The sequence below is a fragment of the Pinus tabuliformis genome, chromosome 4_1 (genome assembly GCF_031772625.1).
Source record: "Pinus tabuliformis cultivar Carrire ecotype Pingquan chromosome 4_1, CPIR1, whole genome shotgun sequence".
NCBI lineage: Eukaryota > Viridiplantae > Streptophyta > Pinopsida > Pinales > Pinaceae > Pinus > Pinus tabuliformis.
In genome coordinates, this window is record NC_142303.1 from 825088744 (window position 1) to 825110292 (window position 21549).

The following is a 21549-nucleotide window of genomic DNA, read 5'->3' on the forward strand; positions in this document are numbered from 1 at the left end:
TATATACGCTTCTGTAATCCAGAAAAAGTGCGTATATGAAGTGTTTCAAGAAAAATAAAAAACACAAACTGAAAAACTGGAAAAGCTTGGAGTTCAAGAAAATATCAAACAGTCAGAACCAACAAACAGAGGGACTGAGCCTTGATTGGCTTGAGGACTACCCAAACTAGGAACAACAAGAATGTTGTCCCCAGCGGAGTCGCCAATTCTGGTTGAAGGGAAAGTACCCCTAGAGTCCTTTGGGCTAAGACTCTACCAGACTGAAAATTGCTTATACAAAGAAACACACACACACAGCCATCTTTTTTACTTTTAAGCAAATTCTAATGTTTAGGGTACATACCTAAGGTCCTACGTCCGAGAAGACCGTTAGGGTGCAAACCCTTCTTGGAGTTCCCTTCTTCTTTCTCTGACCTGCAAGACAAACAAATCAAAGAACACAACAGTACATGTATAGAAGTTTATGTATAAATCATCTTTATGCTATAAAGTTAGTTATAAAAAATCTTTAAGTAACTACTTTCATAAGAATTCAACACAAGAATCTCATAAGCATAAAGAAAGATTATTCGGGAACAAAGACGTGTTTCTTTATATATAAAGGCAAATAAAGTACATATATCGGAAAGATATCACCTGAACACCTTCAGCAGGCTCCAAGCAAGCTTCCTCCCGGATTCGTTCCAGCCTCCAGCCTTCAACAAGAGCTCCTTCCAAGTCTTACTCAATGATGATGTCAAGGATGAATGATCACCAATACACATGGAAACAAGGGTTTCCTATGCAAAATGGGGGAAGTGCAGGATGCACCAAGGACTTCAGACCTGGTCTAAGGGAAAAATCTCAGCATAATAATCTTGCTCTCCTTTCTCTCTCCCCTTGGCCTTCCCTTTGATGTCTTTTTATACCCTCTCCAAAGTAGTTTTTTAGTTAGGAGTTGGTTGGGAACAGTTGGGCCACGGGCACTAACAGGTGACCCAGCAGGTAAACCCGCGATCACCGCCCGAAAAAGAGGAAATTATATTTTTTTAAGTGTTTTAATAGATACACGCGGGTTGGGTATAACAGACCCGCGTGTACACGCGTTTAACACAGGGCAAAGTCGCGTACAGGGAATAAAACACTGTTTTTTAAATTTTTGGACCAGGTCTGGAAGGAGGGGTTGCCCTAGGCCATAAGTGCAGCATCACAAACCATAAGAGTGAGATTTGGAGCTATAACAATAGGGAGGACACCATCCCTAGTTGGAGCCACTATTAGGGTCCTATAATATATGTAATCAAAGCATATCTATTCAGGTACTTATTTTGGGAATCTATTGGTAAAGTTTAGACTATAAATTCACCAGGTATTAAAGTCTAAATTGTCTTTGTATGAAGGTCTCAAAATTGGTCAAGTCATTGAAAATATGTGTCTAAAGAGGTCCATTATTCTTGATTTGAATTGTAAAGTTATCCAAAGAGAAAATGAGTCGAGAATTTTGCAGTCATTTTCTAAGCAGCAAAAGGACTCAAAGCCTACATTGAATCCTCTCCATTGGAAAGTTCTCTAAATAAGCTTTCCAATGGTATGTGAAAGTCCAAAAATGAACTCTTGGAACAAAAGATATGGCATGTTGAATTTTAATGGTTTGAAGCCTTTGAAAGGAAGGAATATCGAAGGTCACATACCAATGATCGCATATCGGAGGACTAGGGCACATCGACGAATGACACATCAGCAATCACATGTCGGAGAGACAACACATCGATGATCACATATCAGAGATCCATGGCATATCGATGATCAGCGAATCAAAGAATGTGACAACATTAAGAAGTTGCGATATGTGAACACCGATAATGTTAAAACCATCAAGGAATGCCGATAGTGTTAAAGTATTGGGAAAGGCCGATAAAAATTTGAAAAAGGATTTCATTGCAAAACTAGAGGTGGACGAACCCTTTTCTCTCTTGTCTAGAGGGACACATGGCGATATATGATTGGTTCCGATAAGGGACACATGGTGGCATATGATTGTTTCTGATAAGGGCGACTTGGTGGTATATGATTGGTTTCGATAAAGCTACAATGACATATTAAGTCAGCATGATGTGGAAATATGAAAGGACACATGGCATGCAGTTTTGGCATTTTGAGGGATCCTAAGGGGGAAAATCTGGGTGACACATGTCACCACTCAGGAATTGGCACGTGGAAATGATGATGTCATATCGGAGGTCGCACATCAGAGAATTGGGAGTGTTGCTACTCCAAAGTTATTTCCCTGATTGGAAATCGTCGATGAGAAGGGCTTCAATATTATGGCTATTGCATCGTCTAGAAGAACTTAAAGAACATTGGGCACTAAAGCACGTAACATAGGAAAACAGCCCCTGGGCAGGAAAAAAGTGCCTTAGTGACTTAAGGCTAAGCGCCAGGTCAGAACCCTCGGTTCTATGATGAAGAAATACAAAAAGGGGCTAAACAAAAGGGGCCAAGGGATATCAGAACATTTTTTTTTGTAATGTCTTTAAGAGTAAAAGTATCGATGACAAAAAACTCCAATATAACATTATGGCTATATTATAGGGCATATAACACTCTGATAGTTAAATACAAGGAGTTATGTGATGAATGGGATGACATATGCAAGATTAAGTGAAAAGGACTAAGAATTATCGAGGTATTGCAATGATCTGGAACTTATCTAATAAGACATTACAAAGAGTTAAAGATGGATGAGTCGACAACTGTTGAATCGTGGGAAAAAAAGGGGCTGGTAGTTTGAATGAACAATCAACAAGTTTTTGTGAGAACAACTTCAGCCACTCCATATTTAAAGGCAAAGGATCAACATTATTGAGCCAATTTCTAGATTTGAAGGCTAAAGACTTTTCCAATAGTTCCAGATTTATTGCACTTTTACAGTGATTGTTTTTATTTTTAGTGTATTGTCCAGTAATTTTTTCCAGACACTCAGCAACAAATTTCCTTTAAAGATTCAACATAACAACTGAATTTGTCCAAAATTCCTATTATTTAGTTATGTTTTAGAAATATCTACATGTTTTTAGTAGATATTATTTTTGTAATAATTTTGATTTGAAGTCCGATTTTATTCCAGACAGTATATAAATATTTTGTAATTAAACTTAGAAATGGTTGGATTATATATGAAGAAAAGAGATCTACATTGATGTAAGTCGTGGATTGTACTCAAAGTGATCAATTTACAGAAATATAAAGAGTTTTGTTCCAATATTTCCCATGTCAAACAATTGGTGATGTGATTTCTTATGTAAAATTATTTCTTTTCTCAATTTCTATATGTTTTTCCCTTTTTCACTGTTGAAAGAAGACTAAGGGACAAATTTTCTTAAGTGTACTCTACTCTGGCTTGTTAACAATATCAATGTTTTCTTTCTGATGTTAAGTATAGAATTCATCTCAGTATGCTCTATATTTAATTGAACTTAAATCATATTCATCCTATTCACACTACAAACACTCTATAATATCCAAGAGTTTTCCTACCCTGTCTAGTTATAGCTACTTTGTCATTTTGTAATTGATTACCCAAAAGTTATGACTCCATGGCCATTGGACTTTTCCAGCATCTTTCAACCAAAATTTTGTAAACCCCACCTCAAATTTTAATAGCTAGCCTAAGATCTTAAAAATAGAAATCTAAATCATACAGAGAGATCCCTCTCTGAATATGGAAGGCTAGATCCCATCTTTAAAAGTGGTTTTTGGTTACCTCTGGGTTTCTCTGCTCAACCTAGGGTTACAAAGTGATAACACCTAATAGATTGATTTTTTGGTTGATAGAGTCTTATTTGTAGCCTAAGCTGTCTAAATGACGTATTCACCCTACAATTTGCTACCTTATGCCCATAATTTGTGCATGTAAAACAATAACCTAGAAATATGTCTTCATACCTCAGAGAAAACTGATTTCCAAAAATTTGTTGAGCTACCCTTTGTGAAATTCAAATAGCCTCTCCAGTGTTAATCTTCCCTTGTTGTGTGGGATTTGATCTGTTGTTCGAATTCACTCTTATGTTGTTGTTGTTCATTAGTCGTTTGCTACAAATTGGGTTGTGTCCTTCCTTTTTCTCCTTTCTATTGTGTTGAAACATCTCTGCCTATTGTGTTGTCTCCATTTTTTTCTACTTGCACAAAGGCAATCACTTTCTTTCCATTTTTTCACTTATTGAGCTTGACTCAGCCTCAAATCAAAGACCAATTCTATTATTAGAGACTCTTTGTGCTTCAAGAAGCCCATTTAAAATTTCAGTCTCTTTCCAAATTTGGAATTAAAGCTTAGTCGGGTTTTTACCTTTTCAATCTCTTTCCTTAGCAAAACAATTTCTCCTTCAAGCCTTTCACATGCTTTATTTTTCACATTGAGTTGTTGTTTTAAAGTTTCTTGAATCTTATTATCTTCATCAATTTGCAGGAGCAAAGATTCTCTATATTCAGCTTTGTCCTTGATCAACAATTCCTTTTGAATTTTATTTTTCTTCCTCAACCTTTGAATCTCTTCAAGAGAACTAACCTTCTCTCTTTACAAGTCAACTTTAGCCTCTTCTCCATAAGAGTAAATAGCTTCTACTTCTATATTTTCTATATCCATGAGCATAGATTACTTTGGAATTTCATTATATTTGTCCTCATTTGAAGATTGGCTGCCTTCACTTTAAGAGGAGTTGGAATCTTGGGTGTAGAAGCTTTTCTTTTTAGCCTTATTTTTTGTCATTTTATATTTTCCTAGACTTCTCTCTAGGGTGATATTTTTTCTTCTTCTTTTCAGGACAATTGGAAGCATAATGACCAACTTTATCATAGTTAAAGAACTTAAATAATAGATTACCTTTGTACTTTCCTAAGTCTCTCTTAAACTTCCTCTTCATCTAATTCAAAACATGAATCATCATATTCTTCCTTGGCCTTCTTATCTGCTTTCAAGGCTAACTCCTTTGTTGTTGGCTTTCCATTAGAAATTATCATCTCATAGGTGTTAGGAGTGCTGAGTAGTTGATCGAGAGTGAGAGAATTCAATTTTTTCATCTCCTCAATGGTTGAAACTTTAGGATTGAATCTCTAAGCGGGAGATATAAACACCTTTTTAAATATTACTAGCTCTTCTAATTTTTCATTAAGACCTCTTATAGTGTTCACAACCTCTTCAATTCTTAGAAAGTATTTAGCAATATCTTCATCATCATGCATCTTCAAAGACTTACTTATGGAATATTCTCTTGATGTGTACAACAAGTCTTCAATCTTTGATTTGCTATCTCTATGAGTAAAGCTGAGTTAATTGTCCAAATTTGAAAATTTGGAAAAAATATCAAGGTTTAACATTGTTTCTCTAATTTGGTTGTCTCCAAGTTTAGATAGTTTGCTAAATATACCTTTAGATTGTCTATTCCACCAATTATGTTTCCAACTTGTTCCTTCATGGTTTAACAACTTTAGTTCTTTCCTTTTGGTGCTAAGCCACCAAAGTTGGTGTAAAATGCCAAATTTGAAGTTTTTGACCCATTCAGTGATAAGCCTTTATTATAGGCCTGTAGGGTCTTAAATTAAGAATGTAGATTTTTTTTTTCGGGGTGGGGCCGAAGCACTTTACACAAAAATCATGCATGTAACCTTCATTAGGAATTTTCACTTTAGCCTGAGAGCTTCACCAACACTATGAATATTTTCATGGCCCCGGTTTTATTACACACAAGAAACCATGTCTTGAATCCAATCACTAGCCCTCAACTATTTATCCTAGTGCACCTTTCACTTTATCCTCTGGGGTTACATGTCCCATGTGGACCTACATTCCACTTGCACCCTTATCATTGGTCTTTTTATCTAGCCACATATGCAACTTGTGATCCACCATGTCTAAGAGCCTCGTCAACCCAAAGAGACCTACATGAGCGCCTTTTATTTTCTTCTCAGGTTGCTTCTTTGGGATTATGTCTTAGTGGGACCATTGAGTGACACATGTAGTCTCATGATTGATTCTCCACTTCTTCTCTATTCACCACTTATGATCCAACATGTCTCGAATCCTTCTCCTTGAATGTTTAATCCTGTGCACTTTCACAATATTCTGGGGTTGCATTTTTTGGGTGACATGTCACTGTCAATTGTTTTCCATGTTTGCAAGGGTACCACATGTCACTCACTAAGTGGTTCCACGTGTCACTCATTTTTTTCCCACTTAGCTACCTAAAAATTCCAAATCTACATGCCACATGTCACCCTCTCATTGGTGCCACATCATGTTAATGTCATCATGCCACTATGTCTCTCTTGTTGCTCCACATCACACTATGTAGCCAATGAGATCATGCCATGTGTCTCTGTTATGGTTCCATGTGGACAAGTGCCATGTCATCATATGGTGGGGAGAGGGTTCGAGCCTTGTGTTTTGTGAGACAATTTTTCATTAAATTTTTAAGGGTCCTAGTCCAAATTTCTTGATATGTCCTTCACCATGTCCTCTAATTGGTCCATTACACTGTCATGAAGCATGAAACATTTTCTCGGTGCCTTGTCCCCCCACAACTTAAAATTTGCATTTATTTTGGATATTCCGGGTGATGTGGCTATGGGGACCTCTTTGTGCTTTTGTGCACCAATCAATAATTGTTCTATCTGTTTCATCACCTGTCCATGCACTCCCAATAGTTTGTCATCCCAGGAGTTTCACCTTGTGCTTGGCTCTAGTTCTTCTGAGGAAGGTCTTCCACCAAGTTGAGTCGTCCCTCCTGAGATTTTATTGGTACACATGCATGTCAATCCCATTCTACCAGTTGTGCACCCATGTGGCCAACCTTGAATGTTGATTGTGCTAGGGTCTTTTACCTTTATAACTTTGACCATCAATAAATATCGATCCAATAGGTATTTTTCAAGCTTCAATATATTGTTGGGAAGCTCTTTCCAAGCTCTATCCATCACAGTCATTTTCAATAATTTCTAAGATGATCTGCTAACCTAAAATTGGCTCCAAAGTCTATACACCTTGACCATTCTTTTTTCAATCACATGTGCCTTTGACATCATCTTCTTTTCCTTTACCATTAATGACAACATATTTCTAATAAGAAGAGTGTGTGAGACAACTAGAGTGGAAACATAGTGTGTAGATAATGAAATTTGAAAGCACTAGAACCTAATATCAAGTGAGTTGCAGAAGAATAATGTTGTAGATTGTGTCTCTGTGTGTAAATGCAAAAGAACGAAGATCCTATAAAGGAATATGTGAGCTACAAAAGCTAAAGTGACTACGTGTGAGCAATGATAACAAATTTTAAATTAAACCAAAGAACATTGTGGGAGGTATCAATTTGAAAATACCATGAAAGAGTATATCTAACTTGCAGTAGCAGATGGGTGCTTGCATAGATATGAGGTTGGTTCCTCTAAGCAAGTCGATTCTTGTTGATTTGAGGGGGTTGGAGCCTCTTGTGAGTGGCTACTCAGAAAAGAATTGGTGTAAACAGAGTGAGTTCTTTGAATTTACATCATAATAAAAACGAGCTTTAGTCTTTTTTTCTCTTGAAATGGTTTCCATGTTATAAACACTACGTACAATTATGAATGCACTTTTCGTGTTATTGTGTGATATTTTTTTAAAGAAGAAAAATTTATAATTATTGATTCACCCCCACCTGCTCCTCCCCGCCTCCCCCCCTAGTAATTCTACATTTAGAGAGTTTAAACTTTGTTTCATGTTTTTAATAATATATAATAGTATCATTAGGACATGCATCAAATATATGATACTCTATTCCTATATCTTTCAATTTTGTGGTAGGAGAATATCAACTAGAAATATACAAGACAAAAAATATTAATATACTAAATAATGGATATTAAGGGGATATATATTACAATAATAAAAAAGAAAAACAAAAGAAAACTCATATTTATAAAAATATAATTTGTGTTATACATGTGTTTGAAATACCATTCAATTTCTTCAAGTTGATGAACAAAAATATAACAAAAAGAAAACTTTTTTTAAGTATTTGTGTAAGGGTTTTTGTGCCTTATCCATAAGAGATACATTATGAATATATTCATTAATATCATCCACAAGTGTGTCTTCATTCACAGAAACAAAGTTATCATGGATCAACCTATTTATTTCTCTGTTCTCAATAATATCAATGTCATTATCTTCCATAAGATCAACTTCAATTCTACCACCCTCACCATCTTTACTATCAATTATAGCATTATGAATTCTAAGCATAGGATCTTTTATTTTTGTAATTACAAATAAATAAATAGAAATAGCATTGAAATATTAAAACATTTTTTAAAAAGACAAAAAAAGTGTTTTTACTATTTTACCAATGGGTGATACTTGGTTCGGCCTTTTAAGTGCCCATGTTGTAAGCAATGTTTTCTAGTTGTTGACATATCGATTCTTCTTTTATTTATGCCTTTGAGTTTCATGCAAGGGAAATAATATTTCCCATGACCAATGTTAGGAAGTTTGAGTTGATTCTAAGATGGTTTTCAAGATTTCTTTTATATGCAAAATAATTGCATTAATCAATATTAACATCCATGGTGAAAGCTATTACTTCTTTGATTATGAACTCTATATAAGATAGTTAGTTGGATGCACCAATACCTAAGTTAGCATTATTTAACATTGTTTTCTATTTCAAATGTAGATTAACTAATGTTTAATCAAATTAATGTTTGTTTAATGGAAATGTGAAATTGATTAAGAGACATATTAAACATTAGTCAAGTGATGATGTGTCCTGATTTGAATTAAGGAATGTTTTCCATTGGAAAAGAAAAAAAACTAAACCCAAAAAAATTCACATTTTTCACTAATTTTGTAATTTAAAATAATAATTATAATTCAACAAAAATTCATTCAAGCATCACATTTCAAACTCAAATGTAGTATTGTTTTCCTTCAAGGCCTTTGCAAAAAAAAATTCTAGGAATCAACTTTGAAAACTATGAGTAGAGGGTGGTATTGAATATCTAAATATAGAATTTAACACAAATTGCATTACGAGCATTCTTATGCAATTCATTGTTCCATATACACCACAGGAAAATGATGTTACTTGGAGAAATAATCATATGTTAACGGAAATTGTTAGTTGCAAATCCAATAAAAGAAACTAAGTTCTCATTTTTACGAAGAAGCTATTAGTTATTCTAATGACATAGTTAATAACATTCTCAAGGATAATAACACATACCCAAATTTCTCTCGTTTATTGTTTTCTTTACACACAAGGGTTCACGAGAGTATATGATTAACAAACCAAGGAAATAATGCCCATTTCTTCTCTAACCAAGAGACCTTCTCAGTGTTGAATCTACAACATTATTCAAAGTGTCCACCTTCTGTTATGAAACCAGCTCACAAAAAGATAGAAAAGAGAGATCAACGCCTTAGAATTCAACCTCTCCGATGGGGCAACCTCCTTTACAGTACACAAATGAACAATTCTTGGATGATTCAAATGGAAAAACCTCCTTTCTATATATAGGAGTCTATGGAGTCACAATATAACCCAACCAACCTAACAATAATAATATAAAGCCACAAAAATAACAATAGAGGGATTCTAGGGGGCACAATAATAAAAATATGGGGACAATAGGGGCTCAACAATATTAATAAGGGATACAACTACAATAGTAATGGGGTAATCACTAGTATTATAGGGACCTAACATGCCCCTCTCCTTCAAAAAAGTGTTGTCCTCAACGCTTGAGTAGTTTTGGATGCTTCTGTATAAAATTCTCATCCCCCATGTGGAATATTTAGCGGATAAGTTCTTCCACTTGATGAGATACTCCGAAATTGATCGATTTCGTAGCTGTCGAGTTCCTGTTTCTATGACTGCTTCTGGTTCCAATATAATTTTTCTTCCTCGTCAAGTTCTGGTAGTATTGTTTGAACTGGGAGCTTATAACCTATAACCTTCTTTAAACATGAGACATGGAAAACTAGGTGCACTCGAGACGCTGCAAGAAGCTCCAATTTGTATGCCATAGTACCAATCTTTTGCAACACCTTGTACGGACCATAATACTTTGGTGATAATTTATTATCCTTCTTAGCTTGCTTGAGGGACATTTTTTTATATGGTTGTAGTCGTAGGAATACTACGATGTTGATCTGCATGTTGTTTCATCCTATTCTGTGCCAACATGAGGTTATCCTTTAAGAGTTGGAGGACTTGTTGTTGATGTTCGATGTGATGTTCCACTGCTTGAACCTTAGAATTTTCTCTTAAATATGATATGATGGATGGTGGATGATATCCATAAAGTGCCATAAATGGGGTCACTTTGTTGTTGTATGGAAGGAAGTGTTATACCACCATTCAACGAGAGGCAACCATTTGACCCATTGTGTCTATTTATCAGGTACAAAGCAACAAAGATATCCTTCCAAACATCTTTTTACTATCTCATTTTACCCATCAGATTGAGGATGATAAGATGAGCTATGAGCTAACTGAGTACCAAGACAAGAAAATAATTATGTCCAAAAATTTCCAGTGAAAATGGGATCTTTGTCACTTACAATAATCTTTGGGTTTCCATGTAGCTTTTGAATTATTTCCATAAATGCAATAGAAATTGTATTGGCTTTAAATGGATGTGATAATGCACAAAAGTGTGCATACTTGGTAAGTCTATCAACTACCACCATGATGACACTCTGTCCCTCAAACTTGGGTAAACCTATGATAAAATCCATTGAAACCTCCTCCCAATGTTGGCTTGGAATGGATAAAGGTTGTAATAGACCCGAGATCTTAATTGTTTCAACTTTATTTTGTTGGCAAACCAAACATTCCGCCACAAACTTTTGAATATCCAATTTAAGGCCATCCCAAAAAATTCCTTCTTAACCCTGTGGTAAGTTTTTAAAAATCCTGAGTGCCCTCCTAAGGGTGAAGTGTGCAATTCCATAAGAATATTTTGTTTGAGTTGCAAATTCTTACAGAGGTATAAGCGATCTTTGTACCATAACGAATCATTTTTCCAGCTAAATGTATCAGATGTACTGGAATCTTGTTGTAACTTTCGAATAAGTTCCCATAATTCTTCATCATTCTTCCATTCCTCCCTTGCTTCGTTTATCTAATCTAGTTGGATAATAGAAATGGTGCACAACAATGCTTCCACATCCTCATCCTTTCTTGAGAGTGCATTTGCCACCACATTTTTCTTCCCTTTTTTGTAGATGATTTCAAAGTCATAACCCAACATCTTTGTGACCCACTTTTGTTGCTCTTCAGAGGAAAATATTTGTTCTATAAAGTATTTAAGGCTAACATGATCCATTTTTACCTTGAAGTGTCTTCCCATTAGGTAGGGTCACCATTTCGTAAGTGCATGTAGTATTGCCAACATTTCCTTCTCATAAATAGCTTTGTGTAAAAACTTTCCCTTGATTGGACGACTTTCAAAAGCAATGTGTCTTTCATCTTTCATTAAAATAGCACCAATTCCATTTCTTGAAGCATCACATTCCACAATAAAGGTTTTTGTGAATTCCGGTGTAGCTAAGACCGGTGCTTGGCACATTTCCTCTTTAAGATGTTCGAAGGCCTTTGCTTCTTCTGGAGTCCATTGCTTCTGGAGTCCATGAAAATGCATCTTTCTTCACTAATGTTGTTAGAGGTGCTGCTATTCTCCCATAATTCTTAACAAACTTGCGATAATACCCTGTAAACTCGAGAAATCCTCACAAATGCTTTATGGATGTGGGAATTTTCCATTCCTTAATGGCTTTAATTTTGCTAGGGTCTACCTTAACTCCTTCATGAGATACAATATGATCCAGATATTCCACCTCTTGTACTCCAAAGAAACATTTGTATCTTTTTGCATATAATTGTTTCTCCTCCAATAGTTGTAGCACCCTGTCAACATGTTCAACATGATCCTTCCAAGACTTGCTATAGATTAGTATATCATCAAAAAATACTAACACAAATTTTCTAAGGAAGGGTTTGAAAATGGAATTCATCAAACCTTGAAATGTAGAAGGTGCATTGGTAAGGCCAAAAGGCATGACCAAAAATTCATAATGACACTCATGAGTTTTAAATGAAATTTTCAGAATGTCTTCAGTCTTCATTCTGATTTGATGATATGCTAAACGAAGATCCAACTTGGTGAAGTAAATTGATCCATGTAATTCATCCAGTAATTCATCAATGACAGGAATGGGAAACTTATCTTTAATAGTGAGCTTGTTGAACTCCCTATAATCCAGACATATGCACCATGATCCATCCTTCTTGTGCACAAGTACTACTAGAGCAGAGAAAGAACTTTGACTAGGTTGAATTATACCAGCCTCTAGCATTTCTGCAACCATACTTTCAATTTCACTCTTTTGGGCAGGGATATCTGTACGGCCTGATGTTTGGAGGAACACTTCCTGGAATCAGATGAATAGCATGATCATGATCACGAATAGGTGGGAGACCTTTGGGAGTCTCAAATACCTTGGAATGATTGTCCAAGACTTTTTGGAGATCTGGAGAAATAGATGATTCCGATGTGGAAACATCTAGCGAACATAATTGAGCAATTACACCTCTTTGTTCCCTTTTTAAAAGCTTTGTCATACCGTTAGAACTGATTATATTTCCCGGTTTCCCTGCAATACCCCTTAATTCAACTTCCTTTCCTTCAGCAGAAAATTTCATGAAAAGTTCTTGAAAATTAAAATCTATTGTACCCAAGGATTGTAGCCATTGGACTCCTAGTACAACATCAACACCTCCCATTAGAATGGAAAGCATTGGGCTAGTCAACACATATTCTCCCATGGATAGCTTGATCTTATGGCACTTTCCAGAGCAATTTATTGTTCCTCCATTTGCAATCATCACTTGACACTCTGGTGCTGGATATAGGAAGAAATTCAATTCTTTTTCTACCTTACAATGAATAAAATTGTGGGTACTTCCTGAATCAATCAACACTATTACCTTTTTCTTCTTGATTTGTCCTTCTATCTTGATGGTTTGAGGAGTGGTAATTCTAGCCAATGCATTACAAGATATGGTCAAATTCATTTCTTCTTTATCTAGGATTTGTTCCTGGAGTATATCCTCTTCCTTGGACCTTTCTTACTCCTTTTCTTCTTCCTCTTCACAATCTATGTAGAATAATTTCTTCTCAGCACACTTATGACCTTTAGTGTATTTGCTATCACAACTGTAACGAAGCCATTTTGCTCTTTTTTCTTCCAATTTTTGTGGTGTCAACCTTATAGGTTGTGGAAGGCTAGGGGTAACAACACTTCCATCTTTATAGTTGTGGCTGATATGCTTCCTGGTTGCCATAATTTTGCTTTCCATTTTTCTTGCTAATCTGAATGCCTTCTCTAATGAATCAGGTTCCCAAAGTCGAACATCATGTTGGATATTATCCTTTAAAATCCCTATGAACACATCAATCCTATTCTCCTCTGGAATATCTTTTAACCTTATGTTCAATTTTTGGAACTCCTCAATATGCTCCATTATTGAACCCTTTTGTTTGAGACTTATCAACTAGCTAAAAAAAGTGTTGCGTTTGGTATCCTCATAATGTGCTGTCAATTCTTCCGTAAAAATTTCCCAAGTGATAATTTGTTTATGAGAGAAAGCCATTGATACCATACAAACTGATTTGGTTCCAAATATAAAGTTGCAATACGTACCTTTTCTGTGTTTTGCACATTATTGAGATCGAAAAATTGCTCCATTTGTAATATCCATGTTGCGAGATCCTTGCCATCAAACTTCCTCATACCGATTTTTGGAATATGGTGGGTCTTCGATCCAACATTAGAGTCTATGGAATCATGATTAACATTTTTTTTGTTCTCATCATGAGTTTCTTTTACTCCCCTTTCACCATTAGTGACCATTTCTTGTAGCAACTTATTCATATTTATCTTCAATTCTTCCATCTTATCATCCATGCCATCCATTTTAGCGTCCATGCCATTCATATTAGCTTTCATGCCATCCATAGTAGCTTCTACACCTTTCTTTAAACAATCCGTCTTAACTTCTACACCTTTCTTTAAACAATCCATCTTAGCTTCTATACCTTTCTTTAAACCATCCATCTTAGCTTCTCCATCTTTCATCTTAGATTCCGTTACTTTTTGTGCAAGTGACACTTGTTGCACTTGGTTTCGTAATTTTGATATATCATGTTGCATTTCTTCCTCTTCTTCATGAGTCATGCTAGAGCTTTCAGGTTGCTTACTAGGTGTTTGCATTTTCTTTCCTTGGGGCATCAATTACCAATAATAATGCTTTACTATGCCCTTTGAATTCCTTCAAACTAATTTTTAAAACCAAGCTTAAGCAAAAATTTAAAAAACACTACACACCTTTTTTCACTTTGTAGGAGCTTGATATTGAATTTGATGTATCTCTATAATTTCGGATCATCCAGTTCTGAAATTGCGACCTGTAGTAGCCCTCTTCGTCCTCTTTCCAATTCCACTAGTCTGATCCAAATTGGATTCTCCAAGAAAGAGTTATGCACAATCTCCCAAGATGACCTGATTATAGACCTTTCCAGAAGAGCGAACTTGTATGAAGTGCCACGTGTCACTGTTTCAACCTATGTCACTAAAAAATATATACAAGAAACTACAGTTTGTCCTCTTTCAATACCTTCTTACAAAATTTCAATCCGATGCTCAGAGTGAAAGTTATGACGATTTTCCCCAGGTCACCTGTTTGGAATTTACTGCAAAAAGACCAACTTCCTTAGATCATATCTCCATAAATATAGTGCAAAAAGCTCTGAAATTTGGACCCGAGGTTCAGTGCGATTTCATCTCAAATGGGTTTTTTTTGCTTTTGAAACGTCGCAGAAATTTTTTTATAGCGAAATGCCACGATGACCTATTTGGAGTAGCGAAACCCTAGAATCCAAAGCTCTGATACCAAACGTTATGAAACCAGCTCACAAAAAGGTAGAAAAGAGAGATGAAAGCTTTAGAATTCAGCCTCTTCGAGGGGGAAACCTCATTTACATTACACAAATGAACAATTCTTGGATGATTCAAATGGCAAAACCTCCTTTCTATATATAGGAGTCTAAGGAGTCACAATATAACCCAGCTGACCTAACAATAATAATATAAAGCCACAAAAATAACAATAAAGGGATTCTATGGGGCACAATAATAAAAATATGGGGACAATAGGGGCTCAACAATATTAATAAGGGATACAACTACAATAGTAATGGGGTAATCACTAGTATTATAGGGACCTAACACCTTCACTAGCTACACATTCTTTTCTTCAATCATATCTCTCACAAAGTTACATTGAACTTCAATATTCTTTGTCATAGAATGATTCGTTGCATTATTTGCTAGGAATATTACACTCTAACTATCATAATCTATCCTCACAACTCATTGTACCAACCCAATATCTGAACACATATCAGTGACCATATTTCTTCCTTTCTTACATGAATGGATTTGATCATTATATTGTTTTTCATCCAATCTCGATGCTTTCAATGTGGAAAAAAAGTGGAGGAATCAACTCATGGGACGTTTTTTACTGGTGGGACCCAACTTGGGAAATCGGGGTTTGAAATCTTTCGAGAGAATTTTGAGGCATCAAATGATGTTTTTTTGGGATTAAAATGTGATGATTTAATTTTTCACCTTTTTTTGTCTATTCTACACAGATACCTTTCCAACGATGCAAGAATCACTTTAATCAAAGTCTAGATGCAAAAATTATGCCACTCGGATGTTAACCTTCTTGTTTTGGCCACCATAATTCAAGAGGATGCCACATTAGCCCTCATTACTTAAGGAAAATGGACTAGCCACGTGATCATGATGAAGAAGAATCTAAAGTACTCCATATTGTAGTTATGATTGAAATTTGAGGGATCCAAACCTAACAACCAGAGTAGGCTATTAGGTTGTGATATAACTAAGAAACTAGGAGGAAAAGGGGTTCTATTCTTTTCGAGTACATTTATTCCATAGATGAGTAGAGTAGCCAAGATGGATAGGGATAGAGAACACAAGGAGTATATGTGCATTGTAGTATCCCATGGGTCAAAGGCCTTACTTTTTTGTACTTGCATACATTTTCTATTTGAATTAAAAGACCAAAGCGACCTCACCATCTAACTAGGTTTTCTCCTAAAAGTGTTTTCTAGGTTATATCTTATGTCAAATTGTGGTTTGTGAGTTTATTTCATTGTTATTTTTTTTCTTCATAATTATAATTTGCATGAATATGCAATAAGTAGTAATTTACAAATCCATAAATCTAAAGATAAATAAACCCTCAGAGCGTAGATTTCAGATTTTTAAGTACAATATATCAGATATGTTGTGACAAACTATCAAGTATAAATCGTATTAGTATGAAATAAAGTTTCTTTGGGTATATTGTGGATATTTATAGGGGATTTAAATATAATAATCCAAAATTTATAAAACCCTAGTCATGCCTGACACATGCATGAATAACCTTCGTGATTTTGCAAAGGAGAGGATTTTGTGGTTGAAAGAACAAGTTATAGATATTATCCATAAAGTGAATCTCCTCATGACATCCCTAACTAATAATATTGGTATATATAGAGAAGATGGGGGTTCTAATGCATAGGTACAAACAAAAGGGAGATCATGAGATTGGGAAGAAACAAATAATGAGTTGAAGAAAAGACCTGAAAAAAATTAGTCTGGTTCAAGTGTCATGTACCATTCACAGTCCTATTCAAAATGGAAGTGAAGTTCAATATCAAGCCATACCAAGGTGAGATAGACTCTCTGAATTTAAATTAGTGGTTGCAACAATTATAATTTTATTTCAATGTTCATCAGGTAGAGGAAGAATATAAGACTTCATTTATGAGGCTAAAATTAGAGGGCCATGCCGTAACCTGGTGGGAAATATACACGAAAACCTAAAGTTTGGAGGGAGATCCCCCGGTGACTAAATGGGAGGAATTTAAAACCCTCATAAAGTCATAATTGTACCCTATCGAGCATGTAGAGGACCAATGGATCAAGAGATTAACCCAAAGAAAAAAAAGATAATAATAAGAAGAATATCATGGTCACTAATTTGAGAAACCACGTTCAAAGAAACTTGGACATGGATGAGAAGATCATTTATACATCAGTGTAGAAGTAAGTGAATTTGAGTAGCCTTCACCAATAGGAAGAGAACAAAAATACCAGGATCTTCCATATAAAGATACATGTTAAAAAGAAAAATACTGATGCTCTGTTTGACTAAGGATCGCAAGAGAATCTCATTGCAACAGAGCTAGTAAAAATATTGGGATTGAAATATCGTGATCATCCAAACCATATCCATTATGATGGGTAAACAAGGATGCAAAGATAAAGGTAACAAAATAGTGCAAAATTATTTTCTATTAGTGTTGATTATATTAATGAAGTAGAACTAGATGTAGTTCCCCTTTATGTATGTGGAGTGTTTAGAAGTCCCTACATGTATAGGTGGGATGAAATATTCACATGGATAGCCAATTAGTATTGACTCTTCAAGGATGGAAAATCATTCACCATCAATGTGCACAAAGGAAAATTGAAAATTCCATTGGTAAGTGCCAAAAAATCTAAGAAACAGATCAATTCTAACAAGAAGTATGCTTTACTATTTTAAAGACAAAATTAGTTTGTAGATTATTCAGTAAGAGGAAAGGCATCCTTGGATGGGTATTCTAAGAAATAAAAACAACAACTGGAAGAATTTCCACAGGAATATAGGGATGTGTTCTATGATCTTAAAGGGATACCACCCAAGAGGGAAGTGGATCATGATATCTACCCATTGTTGGACTTATCATTCCCAAACATTGGGTTTTGCAGACAATATGTTATAGAAGCCAATGAGGTGAAGAAATAATTGCGGTAACTAATATAAAAAGGTGTCATTTGACTGAGTACATCACCATGTGGGTCACCCATCATCATAGTGCCAAAAAAGGATGGGACTTAATGGATTTGTATTGATCACAGGGCGTTGAACAAGATCACTTTTAAGAATAGGTACCCCCTACCTATGATGGATGATCTATTGGATCTGTTGCAACACGTGAAATATTTCACCAAGCTGGACCTAAAGTTTTAATATCACAAAGTTTGAGCTAGAGAAGAAGATACTTGGAAGACTGTTGATCCGAATGGAAAATGGCATCAACCCATGGTACTCATCCACCCATATTATTTATTGACCCATGGAATTTACCCATGGTATTGTAATTGGCATCCACCCATGGTATTGTAAGTAACATCCACCCATGGTAATTGCTCATGGTATTGTGACATCTACCCATGGAATTGACCCGTGGCATTGTGACATCCACCCATGGTATTCATTCACCCATGGAATCGACCCGTGGTATTGTAACTGGAAAAATACTATAAGTAACAAGTCACATTTTGTAAAAGGATAGATTGTCCGCCACAATGTAGCCTTTACAGTTATTATCAGTTTTTAATAAAAAGTTTCTTTGTGGTTTTGTTTATTGGGCATTCTCCTCTCTTTTTTTCTTCTGGAATTTCAATTTTTTTCAGATCTTGGGGTCTTTCCCCCAAGATCCATTTCAATCTTTTAGATCTTGGGGGCCTCCCCTCAAGATCCGGATCAGTGGTATCAGAGCAGGTTATGATTCCATGGGAACGAGGGTTTGATGCATATTTTGGTTTCCAATTTTGCAGCAATATTCAACAAACTTCAGGCATGTGCTACGTCCTCCATAGAGCATTTTCTTGGGCCAAGTGGGAAGAATTTTTCTTTTTTCATTTTTTTGCAGGAATGTTCTTGGGTGGCGACTTTGCAGATCAGATCTGAAACATTTGGTACAAAATTTATATAAACAAATACCAGATCTAGATTACTTGCCAAAGATCACCCAATTTAAAAAAAAAGGGTCGAATCGGAGGTTAGATGTGGGAGATATCACTGATTTAAAATCTGCTATTTTTCAGAACTTTTGTGACGACGGAATAGTTGCAGTGCGAATATGAGATTTTAGAGTGTCCAGATAAGGATTTCCAACACATGGGAAGATGCAAAATGATCCTTCTATTTCCAAAAACAGGTTATAATAAATATTCTGAGTTATATTGACCAAGTTATGTCCATTTTAATCTGGAGCAGCATTCAGAGTGGGTTCCCATTGGAGACATGCCCTCCCACCCCACTTTAGTAGGCACCTGTGATGAGCCCCAAAAATGGACAATTATTTGGGCTCATTCAACCTCCTAATTTGACTTAATCCACCATTCTCATTAGTTTATTGCATGTTTTTTATTATATTTATGTTAATAGAGTGAATTCAGTTAGTCATTATGCCAACAAGTCTAATGGGTGCTTTGTGTAGCCTTTTTGGTCAATTTGGAGACAAAATTGAAGGTCTTAATGAGCACTTGGCAGCCAAATTCGTGGGAAGACAAGGGAGAGGATTTGTAGGAAGGTGTCCCCTTCATTTATGGGCCCTTACCTCAAATTCCCCACCATCATCTCGGAGTTCAAAGGCCACCAAATCAATCAACACAAGGGCAGCCAAGCAAGTCAAGTAGGACTGCTGTTAACTACAAGTCTTGGGCAGCCGAGTCCCTAAAGTTTAGGAGGACTGTTGGGTCCTCAATTTGTATAAATAAGAAGGCTTAGGGCCTCATTTTGGTTAGCCAGTGGATGTTAGCTAGTTAGCCAGTAGATAGTAGCTAGTAGTTAGTCATTTCATAGCCTTGTTGTAGTCATTTTGTAATTCAATTTGCAGGCAATAGATTAGCTTTGCTTTCAGCTCATTCTCAAGCTCTCCTTGTGGACAGTTTTGATGTAACTCTTCATTCTTGATTAATAAAGATGAATCCAGCTTTGCACCAGCTCTAAATCTCTCTTGGGAGGCTGTAGCTCTTGGGGTTGGGCCCATCTCAAGCGCCCAGTACCTCCCTTGTTTATCTTTATGTGTGTTCGCTGCATTCTTAAAATAAAGTCCGCTCTTTAGATTTAATTCGTGCTTTGTTACTTAGGTTGCTTTTGATGGTTGAAGTAGCTTTTTATGTTTAGGATGGATTGGTAGGAGTTAGTCATGCGTTTATATCTCTTTGATAATGTTTTGTTCACATGCTGTACGTGGTTCTTGTCATGAATAAGGTTGTTGTTCACTGATCTCATTAAAATGTTAGATAGATCATCTAATATTTTGATTGTATGCAAGACGTAGTTGGTTTGATCAGGTAAACACTATGCAGGGCACCTTCATCACCTCCTCATTCATCTGAGCCTCGTCCAGATCAGCTCCTCCATCACCAAGTCTGTTTCCTCATCTCCCATCTGCTCTTTTTCCACGTAACCCTACCTTCTTGCCTTTCCATTGCCTAAACCTTCTTTGATGCAAGCTAGACTTCCACACCCTCTCATCACCTCATCCCTCAGTCATTGGGTCATTCCAGGCCCCTACCCTACCTCCCTACCCATTCATGCATTCTCTCCCACTCACCTATCAGTCAAAAACCCAATCACGAAACATCCTGTAGAAGAATTACAGAACTTCCTGTAGAAACCCCTGCAGACTTCCTGTAGAAGTTCATAAACACGGTTGCATGGCATCCTGACTTTGTGAAACTCTCTGAAAGGATGATAGGGATCCCTTAGACCCTCTCCGAGTCCTCCCAACCTTTCCCAATCATTTCTCCTCCTTGATCCACCCCTGCACAGTGAAAAGCCAGTTTACTAGCACATGCATGATAATTCTAATAACTTAAACAAAAATACAAAAAGATGTTTTCTTCAGATAGTGATAGCTTAGACACATGCATTTTACCTTCTTAGAAGTAATGGCATCTCTTTCGGTAGTTTGCATGCTCTCCTTTGCATCGGTAGGACTAGCTGGTAGAATTAGGGTTTGCTAGGGTTTGTGTTTCTTTTTGGCTTTCAGTTTCTTTCCGCAAGTAGATTAGCTTTCTTTGAGTTAGCTTTCGTCCATCAATTAAAAAGCTTCTTCTAAGAGCTCATAGAAGTTGGCTTAAGCTCTTAGTGGACTTGTGCCAGCTGACCAAGTGACAGCTGCGGCAAGAGCTAGTACTTGTGCATACAGCACCGTCGCTTCTAAGTTTGTTACGAACTACCAGGTTGATAAAATTAGAGAAGGAAGCTCCAGGAGTTGTAGCATTATTGCTACAATACTGGATCCCACCATCTTTTTGGCGCCGTTGTCGGGGAAGCGTCAGAGTATTGGTGATTGTCGTTTTTCTTCTATTTTCCACTACAATCTTCTGCTAAGTAGTTTATTTCATTTCCATTATGCAATTTCGTTTATGCAAAAGTAGATTAGCATTTCCCGCTTTCATAGATTAGCATTTCAATTCCGCAATTTCAATTCTGCAAGCATAGATTAGCATTTCAATTCTGCAAGCGTAGACTAGCATTTCATTCCTGCAATTTCATTTGAGCAAAATAGATTAGTCCTTTCCTGCTTTCATTTCAATTCCGCATTTTCATTTTAGCA